At 36.8% G+C, this 22,839-nt stretch overlaps 1 protein-coding gene across 1 annotated transcript in view; it reads left to right on the top strand.

Annotated features, from left to right (window-relative positions):
- Nucleotides 1-808: 808 nt before the first annotated feature.
- Nucleotides 809-22,839, top strand: part of VAMP727 (vesicle-associated membrane protein 727) — a 57,380-nt gene continuing 35,349 nt past the window's right edge. The window contains exon 1 of the mRNA XM_089808758.1: nt 809-909. The gene's annotated coding sequence lies outside the window, so the exon portion shown is untranslated. The remainder of the gene's footprint in view (nt 910-22,839) is intronic.

Here is a 22,839-nt window from a genome sequence, read left to right as displayed (position 1 = left end):
TTCGAAAGCTCACTTATTTTAAAATTTCTTTGCAGGTGCAAGCTACTATGCTAATCGAGCGAGACAAGATGAGACGGTTCCTTCATGATGGGCATGCTGCTTTTAAGCATGGATACCAATGGCGTAGAACCTTGGATGATCTGCAAGCTTTTGAGAAAGCTTGCATTGGGCTAAATAGAGAAATCCGTAAGAAAGTGAATGCTAGAAAGGATGATTTATTCAGGCTGATGCAGATTCAAGAATGTAAAAGCGTCGTTTGGATGGAGGGTCCCTTAGGTTGGACTGCCTGGGTGGTCAATTACTATGATGTTCTTAGTTAGCTAGTCTTTCTCCTCTTTTTGTTATGTTGTACAGTTGAATCTGTTCTTCCTTAGTGAGGCTTGGCCTCCTTGTTGATTTTTGTGGTGGTACTTTGGTTGCTCTTTTTGTTCTGAAACTCTTATATCTAATAGAAAAAATAAATTTAAAACTATAGTTTGTAGACATGTGTTGTAAAAATTCTTGACTCTGATTGGCTATTTAAAAGTTACTAATAATTATTTCTGAAAACGAAAGTGTCCAACTTTAGAAACAATTAAAACTCTAGATATTATCTGTCGTTAGGAGGATGAAAGAGGGAAAAAAATAAACAAATTGATATTGTAAGACACGCGATTTTCCCCAAATTGAAAGTAAAAAATAAACAAAGAGAGGCTGCCTAAGATGACGAGCTAAAGCCGAATTCCCTATGAATCTCTTCACAAAAATACGCCAGAAAGTCCAACACGCTTTCCCCATTATAATCATTCGTCTGTCATAAATATTGGCTTATAACTCGGTTATCAAATCTTCATCCGAGGGTTTCAATTTTAAGAATTTGTTGCTGTTTCGCTCGATATGTTGGGACGAGTTGAATTTTGCTTGAAAAAGGTAATTTTGTTTTGTTTGGGTTCAAATTTCGTTCACAAGTTAGCGGAGTTTCATAAAAAATCTATGTTATTGGATCAAAATTTTATATTTATTTGGAGGTTTGGAAGCTCTTTTGATTGGAATATTGTTAAGGTGTGAGGGTAGTCTAATTGTTTTGGTTTCCGGTTTCTATTTTATTCCACAACATTTTTCAGATTTAAATTGTTTGTTAAGTAACCATTTGTATTACTCAGATTCGGCAGAATTTCTGTTATATTTCTTTTAATTGCTTATCTGGCTGTAAATATGATGAATTTTGAACAAACTTTTTCCGAATTCGAGACCTCTTCAATTTTGCGGATTAATTTCTAAGAAAGTTGCCCTTCCAAATCCTGGTAGGGGTATAAGTTTCGCCACTGATATGTATACATTCGGTCAAGACATGTACCCGACGTCAATGGATGGTGTAGCTACAATTGGATGCCCTAAAGAGTTCAATTATTAACTAACATTTCTATCAGGGATTTGAAGCTGTATCGTTTATTAAAACATAGTTGATTTAGCGCTTGTATGCCTCAGTTGATAAGCATTGCGATTTATTTGCAACAAGGTTTGCAATGGATTAATAATTATGCAAGTTTGTCAATCTGAATTCGAATATTTTTCCAGTTAGCCCTTAATTTGGTTCTCGACTAGACAGGATTCTTGTTTTGAAGTCGTCGAGTACAATATACCCATTTCTTGCGTTTCTTTCTTTCTTCTCTGAAACAATCAGTATATTCTCCTTAGGAAAACAATAACTTTGTAGCACTTTGCAAAAACTTTGCAGTAATTTCAAATCTGCTTGTGCGCAACCTAAGAAACCTCTATATGCTTGTTTTTAAATAATGGGAATGCTGATTAATGATCGTAAGGAAACAAGGAGATTATGTATTTGCTTTAATGTGGTAGGGTAAGCTCAATTTTTAAGATTTTGAAGCAGGGCTCATGCTCGGGCAGACTCCTAGCTCTAGTGCTATATTCACGGTTTTTCAAAATGTCAGTATTTTACTATTAGGAAACGTGAAATTTTATACCGGTTCACCAAAATTGTGAAATAATTGCCAGTTTGTTAGGGTGCAAGCCAACAATTCTCTGCAAGCTCTTTCCTTATGTTCACCAATGCTAATTTTTATCATAGAATTTGAAAAAACTGGGGTTCTATACAAATTTTCTTAAATGTGGCATAATAAGCTTAGGCAAGTCTGTTTGGATTTATAGGTGGTCTATGTGTAAGCATTGCAACATTGTTTATATTTGTAAGCATTTCTCATGCTTAAATGTACTCCTAAATTGTCATGCCACAAGCTAGCTACATATCTTCTGGAGCTATGGGTTGCTTTATTGTAATGAAGGGGACTAGAGCATTGGTTGCTTTTATACATGCTTTCATTGCCATTACATCACATTTTTCTAACTATAATAGGAATTTGACATTAAATAAATAAAAATATACAAAATTCGCAATCTAGTTATTTTTCCGTTAAAGATAATGTCCTATGCAGTCTTTTAATGCATTGCGTAAAGCAAATGTTCATTTCTAATGTTAAATCTTTTGCTATCTAAATAAAGTTTAAACCGAAGCTCTGAGGTAATGGTTGCTAGGTTTATAGAAATTATAAATTTGCAATGTAGAAATCTATGATCCTACAATGCTTTCTTTCTTTTGGAGCGGTGGATAACTACCAATTCTTATTCTTTCTAGGTTATTGGGTATGTGCTTAAGGCCTTGTGCACTAGGTGCAAGTACTTTTTAGAATGGGTTCACACAGGACTATGCTTGGGTATGTTCCCAAGTGTTTGGCTATGCCCAAGTATGCACATGGGCATACCAATGCCAAAAAGTAACAAATCAAAATTTTTTTTGACTCTTTTTTTTGCATCTAAAACCTTAAAATGCCCTTTAAAGCATCATTTCACTGAATACAAAGATCATTTTTTCTCTCTTCATTCTCTCTTTTCTCATTTTATCTAAATATTTATGTGCTCCCGAACTCACACTTGTAGCCCTCTAGGGAACAAAACACCTCCTCTATCATTGGGTTTTTCTCACATCTAACACCTTGTGCAGCTTATCATTGCTGCCCCTTAAACCCATTAGGGACTCCAATGCCAAATCCCCACTAGTTATTGGGATCTCTTATCATATAAGAAATCTGATTACAATGAGGGGGTTTGGGAGTGGAGACTACAATCAAGAACCTAGACAACTAAAATTATCACTATTAAATGCCAATTGATAAAGATAAATATTAAATCTTTGACTATTAATTATCGTTTAATATTTATCCATATCAATTACTGTTTTGGAATTCGGCATTAATCAATGATGAAGTATCATATTTATCAAATGTATTTAGTTCTACAATCATGTATATTTGTTTATTACACACATGTACCCAAAGGCAAAAAATTGCACATATCAGCATACTTGGTTCTCATAGTACCCATTTGCTTACATGTTTTAGCAACGTAAATTTTTTTAAATAATTCAAGTGAGGGATAAGGATCCTCTCCCTTTCTATTCTTATTTGGAAGGAAAACATTCAAAACAATACCTTGGCAATGGGCATATACAATGACTTTACAAATTATATTAAGGACCAAAACAGCTGAGAGCTCAAGACATGAAAACAATTGGTGAAAAGGCTAAGTGTGAAGCCTAAAACCCATAGGACAAAATGGCTAATCCTATGACATGGATACTGATAGAGTAGAACCGAGTTATGATGGCATTTAAATACCACCAATTCTGCATTCTACCAACATTTATGAAATTGGGACCAAAGGTGGCATTTTCTTCCTTTACTAGATTATCTCTTGGGTGAAGAAATTGATTGTCTTTGTTGCCTTTGTCATATTAAAACATTCCTAGAGGGAAGAGGTCTTTTTATTACAATGTTCCATTGCATCCATGGTGCAGTTGTAGAAACTAATCGAGCCCTTGAAAAAGCCTTGCATTTTTGCCAGGTCCCTAATTAGGGGCATCAATCTTTGATTCTATGCCTTGAATTTGTTGATGTTAGTTTTGTACCACTACATAACATATAGCAATTAAACACTTGATATGGAATATCAAGTCCTCAATTCCTCTCTTGAAAAGTTAATACTTATGAAGACATAAGCAAGAACTCCAATGTTCCTTACACCTGTGGATACTAACTCAGTATATCGATGTGATTTGCTGGTAATCATGTAGGCGGGCTTACTTTATTCATTTGAAGATGACTTGGTGGTACTTCGCTTGCTTGACTTGGTTTTTTTTTCTCTTTGATCACTTTCACTTTCAACTACTCCTACCACTAAATGCCTATTGCTCTACTACTACTCCTATGGATGGAGAAATTAGGAAATGAACGGGGATCTAACCAAATGAAATCTTGCCAATGGCGCTACCTCCATTGGTGCGATGATTCTAAGGGATACTTTTAGGATTTTCACACTGACACCTATCCTCCAACCCAACTTGAAGTACAAGCGGTAAGATGATATGCAAGTAGAACTTAGGAGTGATTGGACTAGATTACCCCACAAGGCTTCCTAACAAGCCGCTAGGATGCTAGTGGCCTAGTATAAAGGTCCCTATCAAACATTCACTAACATTGCCATACAATTAGCCATCTACTTCTACTCTAACAACATGAAATGAAATCCTACTTTAATTTGAGAGATGAGAAGAACCATGCAATACACCAAAATGATCATGTATATCCACCATGCAAGTCACAATGATGAATAGAGAACAATTTTGATAGTATCTTGGCAACAATCCTCCACCATAACTTCCTCACAAATGTTACTCTAACTATTTGGAAGTAGAAACCATGCAATAATACCGAAGGCTTTTAATCACCATGCAAGTCACAACAATGAGAAAGAAAGCGATTTTGGCATTATCTTATGTAACAATTTTCTCCCACCCTTACAAATGAGAGCAAATGGCCCTTTATAGATGCCAAAATTGCAATCGACGGTAGAGATCAAAAGCAAAATCGACAATCTAGATTGAATTCTAGAAACCCTAATTAGGGTTGCCACCCCATCGGCCAATGAGAAGATGCCACCTCGTCAATGGACCAATGAAAAAAGTGTAAAAGTGGCAACCAATGAGAAGGCACCAAAATTGTGGCCAATCAGAAATAGACACTTGTCCTATTCTAGAAGAAGGAGAAATTACCACTTGGGCTAACGTTAAATGATCTTCTAATATGACTCTCCCCTTTTCTTTCGTTCTTTTAGCTAAGGCAATGAACCTAGCTAGCCTTTCGTTGACTTCCTCTATAGGAGGACAAGGTGTGTGCTTTATCTTGAGCTCTGCCGATTTCATCACGCTGTTTGCTGCTTTTAGTGTCTTCTCATGATCTTTCTCATACTCTTTTGCGAAGCCAATGAAAGCATTTAGGGAGGAAAGGGTGTTCAAATGCTTCTTCTTGATGGCCACCTTTCCTAGCTCATCCAATCTCGATCCAAGTCTTGTCTCATTGATATCTTCTTCTCTGATGTCTTCAAAATCAAGTGCTGCTCCGATGTCGCTCATCATGGTTGTAATGGAAGTATTGACGCCTAGGCTGTGATGTGCAACTGCCTTCTGTATATCTTTTTTGCCAAGGGGGATTGTCTTTCCTTTAGTCTATCCTTTATCCGTATCATGTCTACTGTATCGATATTAGTGTCAGTTATTCGCTTCATTTTCAAGAAGAAAGGTGTTTTGGGCATCATATCCTCTTTGTCTTTCTTAGTGTTTGTCCCCTTAGGATTCTTGCTTGTACTAACATCCTCCATCTCGTCGCCCTATTACGGGATGGTAAAGTGGTGGACAATTAGACTAGCAGAACCAAGGGAGGCAATCCTTAGACTAGAATGAAAGAAGGAAGTCAGCTTAAAGACCCCTTTCAACTCTAAATGATTAAAAGTCACCTCTACCAATAGCCGGATCTTGACTATTTTGGAATTTAGGATCAGACCTTGAGAATTTCAAACCCTCCTGCAAATCAGAAATTTAAACACTTGAAACTGTCCACCATTTGTCCACAAAAATCAAACTTTCCTCATGTATCTCCTTCCAAATAAAGTTGCCTAAGTCTGATGTGAAAAATACAGTCCCCAAATGGAGAAAATCAGACCTCCATCATAGATCGCCTATGGTACAAAAATCAGGTCTGCCCTCAAAGAATGCTAAGAGTGGAAAGTTCTGCCTTCAAATCAATTCGCCTAAGCATGGGAAGTCTCCAATTTGCCCTCCAAAGTCACCTAGGGTATAAATCGCAGCCCTAATAGAAGGAGAAAAATCACCAAATAATGCAAAAATCTGCCTCCAAGAGAAATCAACAAGGTCTGAAAATGGTTGATTGCAAGCAAAATTGCCCAAAAATGCAAGAAATCTGCCTCCCAAAAGAAATTGCCTAGGAAGAGAAGAGCTGCTCCAAGACAAAATCTGCCCAAAACAAGAGAAGACTGCCCTTGCCAAAAATTGCCAAACACCAAAGAGGAGAAGATGAGAAGTGAGGAGAGAAGAGGAAAAAGTTTCCTCTTATACCCAACTCCACATGCCTTCCCCAGCTGGCCGACTTGGACTTGGAGGGGAACAAAAGCAAAAATTAAATTATAAATCTGGCCCAACAATAAATGCTTAACCAAAATTAACTTTGCCATGATGAAAATTAAATTTTTAAAATTGCCAATTAAGCCAAAACTGCAAAAAGAAATTAAATAATGCCTTGGAGATGCTAAATATTTCCATTTAATGAGGATTTAGTAATAAATACGTCATTAAAATAGGATTTTGGCTAGCCAAAAGCCATTTTTCAATATTAAATTACCAATTTCATTAAAGGCTTAAAAATTTTCAAGGCAATTTTAATTCATTAAAGCCAATTTTTTTGCAACTCAATTCAAATCGACTTTGCCAAGCAATTTACATTTTTAACACAAATAAAATTATTTTTCTAAAGTCTAAAATCGATTTTGCAATTCGCTTTCATCATAACAAAAAAAATTAATTTTCTAACCGAATTTTTTTTCAAGATTTTCCAAAAAAGCTCAAATCTAACAAAATTTCATTTTTTGAAAATTATCCAAATTTACACAATTATAACCAAATTTTCAAAAGAAATTGTTTAAGTATAAACTTTACAATTTTATCCTACCAAATGTTGTTTTTGAAAATTTTGTCCGGCTTACGGATGAAATTGGCCGTTCTGGAAAATCAAGCTGGAATCGGGTGAAAATAAGTTAAACCTCTCCCTAATGGCCTAAAGGTGTCCAAGGCTTAAAATCTCAAAAAAATAAAATCAAAATTGTTGAACAATCCAAAAATTTGCCAAGGTGATTAGAAAAAGGGGGTCCCCAAAGTTTTGGGGCGATGGTATGAGAAGCTTACAACAGGTGTAAGGTGTAGTAAGATGATGCTTAATCCAATGTGATGCACAAAAGTTGGAGAAGTCAGATGAACAAAATTCTCCACCATTGTCAGATTGAAGAGTGACAATTTGACAACTTGACTTTTTTCCGCTAAGGCCTCAAACTTTTGAAACATGTTGAACACCCTTGATTTATACTGAAGAAAATAGGCTCATGTTTTCCTGCTGAAATCATCAACAAAGAGCAGAAAATATCTACAACCAATGACTGATAGAGTGTTCATGGGCCCACAAATTTCATCATGAACTAACTACAAGACCTTGGATGCCCTCCAAGCCTCATTGTTTGAAACCAAAGTCTAATGTTGCTTCCTAGCTTAACAGGCTTTGCAAAATCCATGATTATGTTTTTGAGTTTTAGGTAATCCAACAACTAGACTATCTTGAGCCAATTATGAAAGATAACAGATGTTTAGAGAGCCATATCACTAATGCCAAAGATTGTTGGTGGAAGTGTTCTTGGTTGCCATTTCCTTCTCTTGATAATCACCTATATCAATGAGTTGATGAAGACCATGATCCTCAAGACCAATTGCACATGTAGTGTCAGCAATTCTATACTTGTGCAAATTGAAGACAACATCTAGCCGAGGAGAATGAAGCATGGTCCGATTGATTAACTTTGGATTGAGCTTCATGCTTGGGACAAGGTATACATTGAGATAGATCATATCCCTCCCACAAAGTAAAATCTGAATATTGCCTTTGCCGACAATTGGATACTCTTCACCTCCTCCAAAGACCATTGAAACAGAGAAAGGTGTGACTTTTGTGAATCAATCTTGATGATGTGTGAAATGCCAAAAGGCACTAGATTCAATGTACCTTGTAGATGATCTCTCATGATTTGATGGGCATGTGGCCATCAATGCATAGGAGGTAGACTCCTGATCAAAATGCGTAGCAACTTGGGCTATCTGCTGACACCCTTCTTGTAAAGATTGCGTGACTACTAACTGTTTCTTGCAATCTATAATTTATCTTAATGTGACCAATGTTGTGAAAATAATTGCACTGAACACTCGTTATTTTTTTGATAGGTAATATTTATTTGTATTAAGTAGAGATAAAGATTTATAGAGATAATACTATTCAAGTTTGCCACAGTTTTGAGTGGCTCAATACAAGCATCCACACCTATACCCCCGATCCCCATTTACATTTGACAATTGATAATTGACAAAAAGGACATTAACACCCTACCAAAAACCAACACCCCTACAAAAGTGTTTGAACATATTGTGTAAAGGAGAGAAAACACAACAAAATAAAAAAACCAAGATTAGAAGCCAAAAGCTCTTGTTAGTATCACTTGAACCACTTATCTGCATCTTCTTTGGAAAAATTTGGGATTCCATGATTGTCCCCCACAACCCACACCATTTTCTTTCATGGGTGCTTCTTGCCTGTTGAAGTTGTGCAATTTTCAGCCTCAAGTGACACGTCCATCTATACACCCGACACCAAAAATGTTCTTTAGCCTTCTCTCTGAGATCTTCCCTTCATACGACTGTGTTTGATTGTCTGATTCCAAAGCAAAATTGGCCTCCATCTCATATTTCCAAACAGAGTCCGCTGCTGATATCAAAGCCCAATCCACCTTTAATCACGCCCTCGAAATCTATGGAAGCTCAAACTTTGAAGGGTGCTTCTTTATGATTACAAAGCCTCTGACACACGCAAGGAGTTACTCCTTAATGAATGCTCCTCCCTTTCGAGGATAATATCTCATAATTGAAAGGAATGCTCACTCAATAGGTGGGAAAATTCGTGAATAAAAACTATTCCAAAGCTCTCATCCTTCAATCCAAATTTATGTCTTAGGTATTCAAATATTTCATATCGATTCCCCAAGGAACCATCCACTCCCAAATTTGCCAACTTATCTGCCAATTTGTTGGCCTCCTGATAGGTGTGGGTAATCCTAAAGTCTTAACTCTTGCAATAGACACTTAATCTGGCCTATGTGCTTATCAAGGTGCCATGACTACAGTTTCCTTTTCTTAATTCTGTTAATGATAATCTCAGAATCTCCTTCCAAATGCACTCTGTTTATACCAAGCTTGATTCCTAATACAAGAGCCTCTTTGGCTGCTTCGCATTCTGCCACATTATTGTTGCCATCCCTTAGACATTTTGCCGCAAAAGCTAAGATGTTTCCTTTGTGGTCCCGTGCTATGCACCCACATCCCGATGAATCAGAGTTACCTCGTGCAGCCCCATCGAAATTGATCTTAATCCATCCTTGCTTTGGTGAAAGCCAAATGCACTTTTCTCTTTTATGAGAAGGATTAACCCTTAAGAGCCCATTAACGGGCCATTTCACTGAACACTCTTATTCTTTGAAGATGCGTGAGGTTTACCTAGTGTTTTCTGTTCGAAGTATTGAGGTTTACCTTTGTTCTTGTCCAAGGCTTTGGCCGTGAAGGCCACCTATTGAAAAGAGGATGAACTAGCATTTCTTCCACATTGTTGCTTCCATTTATCCTACTGTAGAAGCTTGTTGTAGAGATTAAGAAACTTCAAATCAACTCTTGTAGAAGTGATATTGAGCATCCAAATGAAATGCTTATAGAATGGTGGTAAGCTTTTTTGCAGATTTTGACTAATAGACTCGAGATGGTCATGCATGTCCTTGATCTTTGAAACATTTGCCTATAGAGACATCTTTTCATCCATCATGATAGAAAACAACTTATTTTTTAGAAAGAAAGTGTGGCTCTTGTTGAATGCCTCATGAAGACCCTTCAATTGATCCTAGAAGGCGTTTGAGGAAGCTGATCATCTATAAATGAAAGTTTTATCAGCATGACAACTTCCCAATTGCACTCAACATGACAAATTCAAGATTACACTCATCAAATTTGTCCTAATTTGACCTAGTTTGAGTGGGATGTGTTTCCTTACCTAGAACAATTTTGTCAAGACACCAATATTCAAATATTATCATCATGCACCGCTTTTAGGTGTTGTAATTGTAGCCATTAAATTGTTGGTCTCCTTCTAACATAATGTTGGTCAAAGATGCCATCACAAAATCTAAGGTTGTTAGTCAACCTTGTGAAGGCATAAAAATTGAGACACTGCGCAACAAAAAACCCTTTTCGCTGAAATCCCAAATTTCAGATTTTGGGTTTCATGCCCAAAAATTAAAAAAAGTTGACTCATTGTTCAAAAACCCTAAATTGCATTTATCAAATACTTGAAAATTGTGATTGGGCGCAAACAAAATTCCAATCTTTGTCGAGATAGCAAAAATGTGAGTCGTATTTGAAAAAGTTTAAATATTGTAAAGTAAATGGCTGAAATCGTAGGAGTAGATGAATTAGAAACCCTAGCCATAGACTAAAAAAAAGTGGCACACAAATGATATTATTAGCCAAAAAAGCAGTTTTTTTGGTGAAAAATTGCGATATTTAAAATTTGAAAAAAAAACAGATTGTAAAAAATGTGCTTTCAGGTGTGTTTTTTGGCGTGCTTTTTAGGGCAATATTTAACGGTGAAATACATTGATTAGAATTTGCAATTTTTAGTCCTTAGTATTAGTGATTTTTGATTGCGAAATATATATAAACCAATACCCACAAAATCGCAATAAATTTAGGCGGGTTTGGAGCAAACTACGGAAGATGAAAATTAAATTTTGAAATTTTCCCCACAAGAAAATTTGCCCAGAAATTTTTGTTGCTCTAATACCATGAAACTCTAAAAAGTGGAATGATTGTATTAACCAAATACACAAATATATAGAGTTTACAAAAGCTTTTAACAAAGAAGCAAAATTATCTAAATATAGATGACTAAAAATAAACTAATTAAGGCAAATGAAAAATTGAACCTAAATGAGCATTACCTAAGATTCTAAAATAACGAGTTAAAGATAACAAAAACCTAGCATACGAAAAAAAAGTTTAATATGTTCATGATCCCAGTCCAACAAGAGATGAAAGAGCATATGGCATGATTGCATTCCTCAATATAAAATCATAAAACAAAAGCTTGAATAATTGAGGGAGAATCAAATGGACTCATTTCGTGCCACAAAGTAATTGCATATTTGAATATTACATAATAGAAGAATGTACTTAGTAGAGGTCAAGATGCACAATCTAATACACTTATTTCTATTAAGAATGAAACATCATACAAAGTTCTCTGAGTCAAGCTGCTGCTCATAATAGTTATAAAAATATACTCTTATGTAGTCTTGTAGTTTTAGATGTGGAAGTTTGAGTAATTCCAAAGATCAAACTTTCTAAGCCTCGTAAACGAGGGAAGAGAACCCTATTGAATACTCTCTCCACCTATATGGGTGAAATGATGGTCGTTACTATACATGGTGCAACAGCTTGTTACACTAATTACTTCTTCAACATGTGCCCGTTATTTTTTCGCAAGAACATCATCCTAAAGACTAGGTTTGAACAGGAGCAAAATTTTCCTGTAATTAGGATGGGGAGAGGGACACATGACACATATAGAATGATTCACCTTTTGAAAGGGACCTCAAACTTCGAATGTTCGGGGAACTTTTGGCGAATAACTGCAGCAAGATCTGAAGTGGTGGAGAAGAAACAACAAGCACATTGTTGGTGGATCCATATGTGTCTAATTGGACCGAGGAGGAAAATCCCACCAAGGAAAGGGAGTCTCAACAAGTGCAAAAGAGACACTTGGCAACTTGAGAATACTTCCTGGAGAAGGATAGAGTCAAGACCTATAATGATGGTGTTGGGACTCAAAATTGAAGCCCTGATTTTGAGTACCATTCTAAAAATCAAGCCCAACAAGCACATTTAATGCAATGTGTATCCGACTGTCCTTTTGAGGCCTAAGAGGTGTTTAATTTTTCTAACACCTTGCATTCAGCATATCCATGCGTTCCATGAAGATAAATTGCCATTCCGAGTCATTCTGTGAAGTTCTATTTTGAGCAATGTCCAAATCTGCATTTTTGCCTTAGTGTCAAACAGCGATAGGTAGCCTAGTTTGCAATCGCATATCTTGCACGCAGTGATGTTTCATGACTCGCCACTTTGGGAGTGTTTAGTATGCATATCAAAGAACCTATGTTTCAGATTTCAAGTCGTTTTGACATGTTTTGACAAGGTTTTGAATCCCTCAAAGTCGGTTGTTTACTGTTGTCATGCTGATGATAATTGTTCAGAATTCTGGGAGGCCTTGTTTGACTGATTATAACTTTGACCCAGTTGAGCGAAATGAAAAAATTCCTCTTGCATTGCATTCTAGAGGTCAAAGACTTGTTATGTTTCAGATCTGAGCTTATGACGAATCTGTTTGATCAGTTTTCGAACGTGATACCATTTGCAATTTGTAAAGTTTTACTAGTGTCAAAGTGCAGATTGATTAATACCCCTGTTAGGATGTCATAACTTTGAATCCGTGATAGGTGAGATCAAATGGATTGTACCGTTGTGTTCTACTCTGAGAATTCTTTAAGTGTGCTAGTTTGCAAGTTTTGACAATCCGTTTGCACACTTTCCTAGGTCCATTCCGTTTGTGAAAATTGCTTTTTTGTCATTGTTTCCGGTCCTGCAAATCCAAGTAGCCCACTTTTACTGTTCGCCAAATGTGCCCAGTTATTTGTCATGAGCCCTAATCCTAGATTTATACTCTCCTTGTGACGGTGAACCAATGCCCCAGTTTTCGTGCCCCCAAGTGTCAGTTAGACCTGTTTTCAGCCAAAACTGAATGTGATTTATGGTTTTTTGACACGTTCTCTTGTAGGCAGTTTTGAGAAGGCAACTTTGATGGTCAATATCTTTTGATTGAGCGATCGTCATGACATGAGATTTGGCGAGGTGCAAGAATGTGGAACAAAGATTCAATGCGTCTATTTTCAGAGCCTAGTCAGGTGTTTCTGTCAGTTTTTAAGGCCGGTCAAAGGAACTCTTGGCACAAAATTTTCAGATTGCCGGAAAGGTTAAAATCTATGTTACCCCAAGTTTCCGGGATGAGGGGATGGGGGGACGGGGAAACAGGTTTTCGGGATGGTTTTTTTTTTTGCCGAAACATGGGACGACAAAGGACGGCTATATATATATATATCTGAATTTTATTTGAATTTTCAAATATATTCATCAATTCTACATTCATCATAGCAACATAGTTTAAAATTATCAATTTCATTCATCAAATAATGATTCATCAATGATCATAGAGCATAGCAATCAGCATCTAATCAAATCATCGTAGAAAATTCTAAATAGCATCATTTTCAATCATCATTTAAGTACTTAAGATACCATTAGCACATAATGAAATGAGTCAAATAAGAGAATGAAAAACATCAACTCTCACTAAAATGGAAACATTGAATAGATAAAGAGTCAAGACTCAAACTTTAAAGTTTTAAACTTTTGAAGTATCAACTATAGTGTATCAATGATCATATAATATTATAATGTCAAGACAGAACACTCCAAGTCTGAAACATCAAAGTCAAAATGAAAACAAAAGATACTAAGGCAGCTGCCCCTAATCATCCATATCAAAGTCACTATCACTATCATCCTGAGCTTCAAAATGAAAACAAAGATGGTATGATAGTTGCCCCTAATCATTCATTTTATAATATATTTTATAAAAAAATTGACTTCTACATGTCCAGGCCTGCAGATGACTGGAAAATCATTTTTTTAATGGTTTTTTTGAGTTTAATAAATTTTAATAGGAAACCTTTTATGCAGTCCCCGGGACGTTAGGAAACGGAAAAACAGTCCCCAAAACGGTCAACGTGGTTCGGAAACTCTTTGACCGTTTCCGAAGTTTCGGGGACGCGTTTCCTGTTTTCTTCTCCAAGTGGGGACATCTGGGAAACGTCCCCTGCTGTCCCCCCGTCCCCGAAACCGTCCCCATTTTCGAAACTTCAGGTTTAGGGGTGGAAACGCATCCTCGGGTAACATAGGTTAAAATTGAGTCTTGAGAGTTGTTTCAATGTTTCAAAATGTTTTCAATCTGCAAGGTATATTCAACAAGCCAGTTTGAAGTGTTAGCTGTTTGAAAACGAATTTTTTTTTTTAGCCGGACCCGCTTTGGGACCCCGCTAGATTAATAAGGCATAGAGTGGAGGCGAGATGGTTAAAAGAGATTTCTTTACTAAATTTTGTTAGAAACCACTGATACTAACCATTTTAAACCTAATGTGAAGACATGACATTGCACTAGGGAGGCCGACCCAAGTGGAACTTATGCTACACTAATCAGACTGGTGGTTGGTGTTGGTGGTCGAGAATTAATGGCTTGTAAGTGGATTGTGAAGGAGTTGCATGATCTCTAGAAGGATCCCTTTCCTTTGTGCACTACCACTCCAGTAGTAGATGGTGATATCTTGCATTTTCTCCTTGCTTCATGCCCAAAGTCCTAAAATGTAAAAGGCCAGTCAATTGTTCGACGAAAATCAAGTGATTGAATGCCATTCCAGAGCCTTTTCCCCACTCTATTCCCCATCCATTCATGCTGAATGCATACTTCAGAAAGGGAGAAAATCCAAGTTCTATGGTAAAAGGCAAATTATTCATTATAGTCTTTAAAGCTACCCCACCGAATTATTGAATGCCCAAGGTAGCTGGGAGGGGAGTCACGTGTTTGGACTTACAAGCCGTTGGAGAAGATTGGAGAGGGGAAAGCATTGGAAGCCAGTTGAATTGGAGCCACCCATAGTCCAAGAATAAGATCACTCAACAGAAGGGTAGATAGTTTCGATGAGGGAAGCTAAGTGTGGGAGATGCTTTTCCTCCACAAATACAGGGGACCTCGTTCCAATAGCTACTCGTCAATGCTTGATAGAAGACACACAAATCAGTGATGATTGTGAGTTGAGGTTTTTCCTATATCATGCAAAGGATGGAGAATGGGCTGTGTGAGACAGCATCAAGGCCCTGAGTTGAAATTGCTTGACGGTGGAAGGATGGGGTACATTGATATTGTGGCAGGAAATTGCGCAAAGTTAAGAAGAGTTTTTGCATTTTCATCTGCCGAATGGACTAATGGTTTATCTGCATCACCAAACTTCCATAGATGGATTGCAGTGCGTTGATTGTAGGTTTGCATAGTCCACAAGTTCTAGCGTCTTGTTGGGAGGTGTCCATGGAGAAGTGAAGTTTTGAAAGAATAAACATAGGGCTTTAGTCCCATATGCATGCCATGAGAGTATTTTTTGTCTTTAAATACCAAGTCACTCTATTGCATAGTGCCTTAAGGACATGAGGCTTTTATAAGCCACAAAGTAATGCACTGTGGGACCTGGCTAACTCAACGCATAAGGAAATTTTGACCGAGCATGACCAACTGAATGATGACATGGATCCTCTTGACAAATGAAATCATGACAAGTGGCAACTTGAGAACGAACCACAAGGTAACATGTGTGGATTCCAAGATGATGACGTGGCGAACAATGACACGTGGTGCAAGGTCGCTATGTCCCCAGTGACATGGCGGTGTTGAGATGGCATAGCAACATAGTGACAGGCCGCCATGTGGCGGAGCAGGTGACGTTGCACATGCTACGAGGTAGATGACAAGGTGATGACGTGTATAGAGGTGCCACGTGTCGCAATGTCGCAATGTCGCGATGACGTGGCAACCATGCTGACAGGGATAGCGATATGGCAACACAATCAAAAAGTGACACGTGGTGCCTAGGTGGCAGACTTGTTTAGAGGATGTTGACAAGGTGGTACGGACCAATAATAGATTGACACGTGGCAGAGGGGCAGTGAGGCAGGATGATGTGTTAGATGACAGTACAAAAGGCCAACCAATCAGAGTGTGACATGTCACAACTCAGTCAAACAGGTTTGACCCGGATGGAAAATGTTGGAAAATTTCAAAAGTGAAAAAATTAATATTTAATTATTTTCTCCTTTTGAAATCACATGTAGAAGTTTTTAAATAAACTTGATATTTTAACCTATAGTTTAAACTTTGGGATAAAATTAAATACTTTCAAACAAATGCAAACCTCAGAGCCATGACAGGAGCCTCTTTTTCATTTTGAGATTTTGGGCATCTCCGATATGCAAATATAGGAGTATTATATATCGTTGGAACTGAGAGAGAATGAACTTTCATTTTTGGAGTTTGTTTTTGCATAGGAAGCCACCTGCTTGAGTTATGCAAGGTTTTGCCCCAGGTACACAATTTTCAACCACATTCAGATATTGAAGTTCAAATTTGATTTCAAGCAAGATGATAGACTGAATGTGTGCCAGAGGTAGTAAAAATGTAGTTAGGGGCGGTTTTTCTCACTTCCAAGTCAGTTTGATGAAGGTATTATCAGCATTTCAGATATTTTGGCAAAACAAAGGTTTTCTCATCAATTGGAAGAGATATTTCCAAGTTTGTTACAAACAATGATGAGAATCATATCAGATTTCAGTTGTAGAAAGATGAGAGATGCATTGCAATAACAGGGAATGAAGATTCAAGTGGACACATGTCGCTTCCAGATCAAATCTGGGATTATATTCCTTTCCTATATCTTTCTCTTTCTCATCCATTGTAAGGGTTCCAGTTCTGGAGAAAGTTTCTCATGGCTGTGATACCATTTCTCTTCAACATTTCTCTTGTAATGAACATCAAGTAATAAGAATACAAATAGTTTTGATCTGTTAGGCATTTCTATGTTTCAATTTCATGTATCTTATTGTAGTTGTTTCAAAGAAATGAATAAAAATGCAGCAGCTAGTTAATCTTCATTCTGATATCTTGTCTCCCATTCATGTTGTTTGTGATCTTTTGTGTTTTATAAACAAAGAGTATGAAACTCAGTTGCAATCTGTTTTAGGTTGTATATGTTGGTTTATTTTGCATATGACTCAAGGAGTCATGTAAGTGCTTGGTTTATCATCATAGGATTGCAAATCTCATAAAGGGATAGGTTGAGTATGAGATTCAGAAAGTTGTAGATATCTAATTCACAAGGTGAATGGATAGATGAGGAAGTCCTGATGTATGGGATATGTCAATGACTTTCAAGGATGTGTGTTAGGGGTTTGTGGGATTGCTCAATAGATAAGGCACTGGTCAGCTACAGAATCAAAGTGTTATGTTGTTCATGTCTTGGTTTTGCTGAAAATCAAAATCATTAATCAAATATCTTTTCCCTTTCATGTTGAAGGAACTAAAAAGGATGCCCTCACTTAGCTTATCAATTTCTTAGGTCATGTTATTAGCTATCTCATGTCTATGATCTTTGCCTAAGTATAGAAGATATAAGGGTTCTAATTTGCTCTGTTTTAGATTTAGTTGTATGTTTTTTTTGGAACACTGGTACCATATGAATAATCTAATAGGTCCACCTGCCTAGGTTTTGCAGAGCCTGAAGTAGAAGGGTCTAGCCTTATAGTTGGCCTGGTGTCTAAAAGGATATTTTGCAGATGGGAAATAGCTGCCCCTAGATGTATTTTGTTCTCATTGGGGTAATTTGAAACTGTAATGTTTCAAAACACCAACAGATGGTAGAAGATTTCAAAAACCATCATGCATCAACATGATGCACTGTTAAGGAAGTACCACCCATAGGCTCAAGGGGAGAAGTACCAACGTGACACAGGGCAATTACAACTCCTAAACTGAATAGGTGAAGGAAGATGTACTCAGAATAAAGAGGAAAGCCAAAAGGCAAGTGTGACTTGAACAATTGAAGCTTTAAAAGAAAGGGTTGAATGTCACATCAACTTGAGTTGTGGTAGATGACATTTACAATTAACTTATTGCTATTGTTTAATTGATTTATGTTGTCAATCTATTTAAAAATGACACTAGCTTGTTCCACTTGCAGTACAATGATTAGCTATGGAGGTTAGAGTATCTAGTATTTCACATTTTTCACTTAGGATGTTTATTTTTCAGTTGGATGAATGTCTTTTTTGAATGCACAAGATTGTGGAGTGACTTTTTGTCGTTACTGAGTTGATTAATTGAAGATTTTAATAGGTGAAGGCCAACTTGTAAAAATGCTTTTGCTTCTATGTTGTTGTTTGTGCTAGGCAGCCATCTCTTGGAGGCTACTTTGATTATGCTGCCTAGGTGTTTTCCAATAACACAACCAACACTAAACAATCTTGGATTGCCTCTTGAGGCATCTTTGAAATTCATTTACATTAGACTAGATGGAAGATTCTATTTGACTTGATATTTATCGAAGGTTGAGTGGTGCAATCCAAGAATCCCATGAATAGTAGGGAGGCTTATCTTACCCTGGGTTTTGAACATGTCTCCATCCCATGCTAGAAACATACTCTTTTCTTATAATTTAGAAATGGCATGGCTCATGACAACTATAGAGATGGCTTTTCTAAGTTAGAAATAAAGTTCTCCCTAGCTTATTGTGTTGATTTCTCTTTTTCCAAATATGCTAGATAAGCAAAGTTGGGCTATTTGTCCATGAATTGGAGAAAAATTTCTTGGGTTTTGAAATGGGTGAATCCTTGAAGAATTGCGACAAAGAGTTGGGAGGGTTGCAGATCCACTTTGGGTGGCTCAATGTCTAGCTACCACTTTTGTGAGAGAAAGGGCATTGTAGAATAAAGAATTCAATTATTGATTCAACTTAATTACATAGGGCACTTTTGAATGGGACTTGGGAATCCTATCTTGTTGAGTCTATCTCTTATTAGCACCTCTTTTTGGATTGTTAGTCAAGAGAAAGCTCCAACTTTTGGGAGATAGTCTCTATGCCAACATTTGATGCATGGTCCTTCTTGTTAAATAGGCCATAAGTGAAGATCCTTTCATGCGTTTTACTTACCCCATCTACATTTTGGCTTTGAGCATGATGTGCAACAGGAACACCCTACCTAACACATGGTAGATTCCTTTGTCTTTAAGATCTATCGTATCTTTTATTGGTATGTGGTCGTTCTATGAGTGCTGCCAAAACTTTGGTTCTGAGAATGGGGAGGAGATAAATTGGAAGGGATGAAAGATTGGAGTTTGCTATGCCTCCTCCCTCTCTACATTGAATATCTTGCTTTGAATGTATCTAGTAGAGAATTTCACAAAAATGATCTGACCGCGATAAACACTAGGACTCTAGTATTAGGGTTTAGGTGTCATCCACCTTGTAAATCCCATCTCATATTGCATGGATCCAAAATCCCTGGAAAGTGTCCTAAGGCACTTAGGATGTATCGGGAAAATGTTCTGCAATATTTATTCTTACGATTGTTTGTAATACGTTCCAATTGGGTTATGGGTTCCATTAGTAGTGGAAAAGATGGGTTTGTGAACACAATTATTTAATATTGGTTTCTGCACATGTGGATGCCTAGAATTGGATATTAATTACATGGGAAGAGGACAAATGAGTGACCTTTTGGCTTCTCCAAGTGCGAGGTTGGAATAGTTAATAGGTGTTCATTTTATTACATTTGATGCAACATTTATCTTGGGAGTTTGGGTGCGCCCTAGTTGGAGGTAAAGTATCGAAGCCAAAACCAATGTCCTTTAGACTTCCTTGGAGGCAACTCAAGGGTTTGTGCCATTTTTGAAGAACCTTCTTTGGACACCTTGTTTGGTGGTTTTGAATCTCGTGTCATTCTATATAAATAATTCTTTGGATGTGAAAATGGCAAGGAACAATTGAATGTAAGTTACTTTGCAGGAACAAGGATAGGTGGGAGGCATAAGGTGGTTGTTCAAAGGTACATAGGCTCTGCCATGTTGGAGGCAAAGAGGAGGATGGAAGTGAATATACTATCACATTTGTCTATTTTTAATGCATACTTGACCTCTCTTCTTGGTGGATTTTTTTCTGCAAGGGTTTCTTAACATAAATCTTATGTTATGCGATGCTCTTGTGTTTTGTGTTGTTGATTTGTGCCTCTTTGCTACTATCTTACAGTTATGGTATTCTTTATTTATTTCTGAGATAAGCTCACATAAGATAGTGTTAATAAGCATGATATGATTGCTGATTTTTACCATCATAAACAAGAAGGATCTAAGCATGATTATTTCCATGTTAAGGCAGCTTAATTTTCAGTTTTGCAGAAGTTTTAGATTTTCATGTTGTAGTAGTCGAAGTGTTGTATCTTATCCTTTAAATTAGTTTGTTGGATAGAGATTGATCTTCACAATCTTTGGTAGTTAACCTATATATTTCTCAATAGCTTTCCCATTCTAAAACTTAAGTGTTCCAATGGTTGTGTCTTGTAATCTTAGAGGGGTGTAGAAGAAAAATACCTCCAGTTTCCTTTCATTTATGTGGTGTATAAAGCTGTGGTGTAAGGTGCAACAATGTTGTTCATCATGTCGGTCTCATTTAGGCTGGCTTCTGGAAATACAATGTTGTCATTTGGAAATTGTTAGTGGGTGAAAGCATCCATCCATCTGGAATTGTGAGTTTCTCTTGCCTAAGATTTGGGCCATAAGAATGTATGGTGAGAGGGTTAGTTTGATGAAGCCCTTTAGTGACTTTAAAAAAGCCCTTTAGATATCTGGTTATAAGCGTTGCTATTGAGGAGTAGAAATTCTTTCCAATATCTGTTCACTACCGTTTTGGAAAAAGCCTAAACTTTCCAAAATCTTTGTTAGAGATCTTTAGCTCATCAATGTTTAGTGTGATTATCATGCACATTTGGTTTGTGTTAGAATTATAATCAGTGATTTCATGAGTTGTGATGATGCATTCAACAATATCTATTTAGTGGCATGAAGCCATTTTGTGCTTTTCTGGGATGGGGACGGTAGGGGACGGGGGACCAGTTTCTGGGACAGCAAATCTTTTTGCCGAGGTAGGGGATGGCTATATAAAATATGGGGAAATTTGCAAATATACATGACATTTATACAAGAACATGGATAAAACATGCCATTTAAAAATTGTTGAACCTTAACATACAAGTTTATAACATTTTATTGTTTTAAAACACAATATGCATTCATAATTCGAAACGTGGAATTCAATGTTCATTGTCAACATCTTATATGCACGCGATAAGAAAAAATATGTAAATAAGTTTAATATACAAAATCAAAATGCCCAAAGGCGAAGTGCTGCCATATAGTTTCATGTTCAAATTAAAAATCAAAATACATAAAAACAAAGCAAAATGCTGCTCCTATTCTGATTCAGCCAACTCTGCATCAGAATCACAGTCATCTGAAGGCTGATAGGGACAGAAGAAGTCAGAATAGTTCTGTCTGAAACAACAAGTATCAAATGGACAGGTTTGTAAAGAATCTATTTTGGCTCATGAGTGCGTGTGATTACCAACATCTTGGTCTGCTAATGTTTATGTGATTGCAAAGCCGAGCCTATTGTTGTATAGAGAGATTAATACTGCGACTGTCATTTGTTGTTGCTTGTTTAAATTGACCATCATTTTTAATTCTTGTCCCATCTCCAAATCTTCTATCACTAATTTTTTTTCTGCATTTTTATTTCAACCTTCTTGTATATATTTTAACCTTTGCTGCTGCTGTCAGTGAGAGAGTAGAAGTAAATTTTTCTTTTTGAAAATTTTATTCATGTAAATAGAATGGAGAGAATGCAAGTATAAGCCACGTTTTAAACTTTTTAGGGCATGTAAGAAGGTGGTGCCCACAAACTGACCCCCCATAAGGCAAAACAAATTGGCATTTTAAATTTATTTTTTGACTTTTTTGTGTGTAAAACGTTGGGAACTTATGATCATCCTCGATATGGTTGGGGGAAGGCTACAAACATTCTTGGGACTTCTAGCCGTCCTTTTTTGGGTGATGTCCCCAAGTTTTTGGGATGTCTCCACCAACTTTTAAAAAATCAAGGACGTGGTGGGGACGCTGCTGTCCCCGAGTCCTCAAAGTGTCCCGTGGTCCTGGAAGGGGGAAATTATGTCGGGGACTTGTCTCTGGATAACCCTGAAAATAAGTGAAGGAAGCATTACTTTTAAGTGATTTTTCATTGATTTGCAGAGTATTTTCTAGAGGGTGTTTCAAAAAGAAGTTTGCAAACAATTGAGCGGAAGCTTTCTTTATGACTAGTGAAATATAAGTAGTACTGATGCTTTTGACATGTTTTGATATTTTCCTACTTGGTTAGAAGCTATTGTCACCTCTTTGCCAAGTATGTGTGAGCTTATGTTCCACCAAGTTTTTGGTGTGGTGAAGGTAGGGGCTGTGGGGATGGGGTTTGATTTTCAAATGATAGGGTGAAACATATAAAAGGGAAAACTAAACTATTTCAACTATTTTATATGATAACATCATTAAAAGATTCATCATATACATTATAGATTCTTAATACACAACATTAGTATTGAATTGAGAGCTCACACAATAGTCAAACAAATCATTTAGTGTCAAAACTAAATTTTTGGCTACTTTCTAATTCATTGTCAATGTGTATCCAATAAAAAAATGCAATAAAATGTCCAATGGTGTAGGGACCTCCATATTTTGATATTATTAAATTAGGTTTAGTTTGATGAAGCCCTTAAGTCCAATTTTATTTCACTTCCATTTTGGAAAAAAGCCAAAATTT

The sequence above is a fragment of the Cupressus sempervirens genome, chromosome 11 (genome assembly GCF_028749045.1).
Source record: "Cupressus sempervirens isolate cs-2001-9-10 chromosome 11, ASM2874904v1, whole genome shotgun sequence".
In the NCBI taxonomy this organism is placed as follows: Eukaryota; Viridiplantae; Streptophyta; class Pinopsida; order Cupressales; family Cupressaceae; genus Cupressus; species Cupressus sempervirens.
Note: the sequence above shows the minus strand (reverse complement) of the source record. Positions and strands in the feature narration are given on the sequence as shown.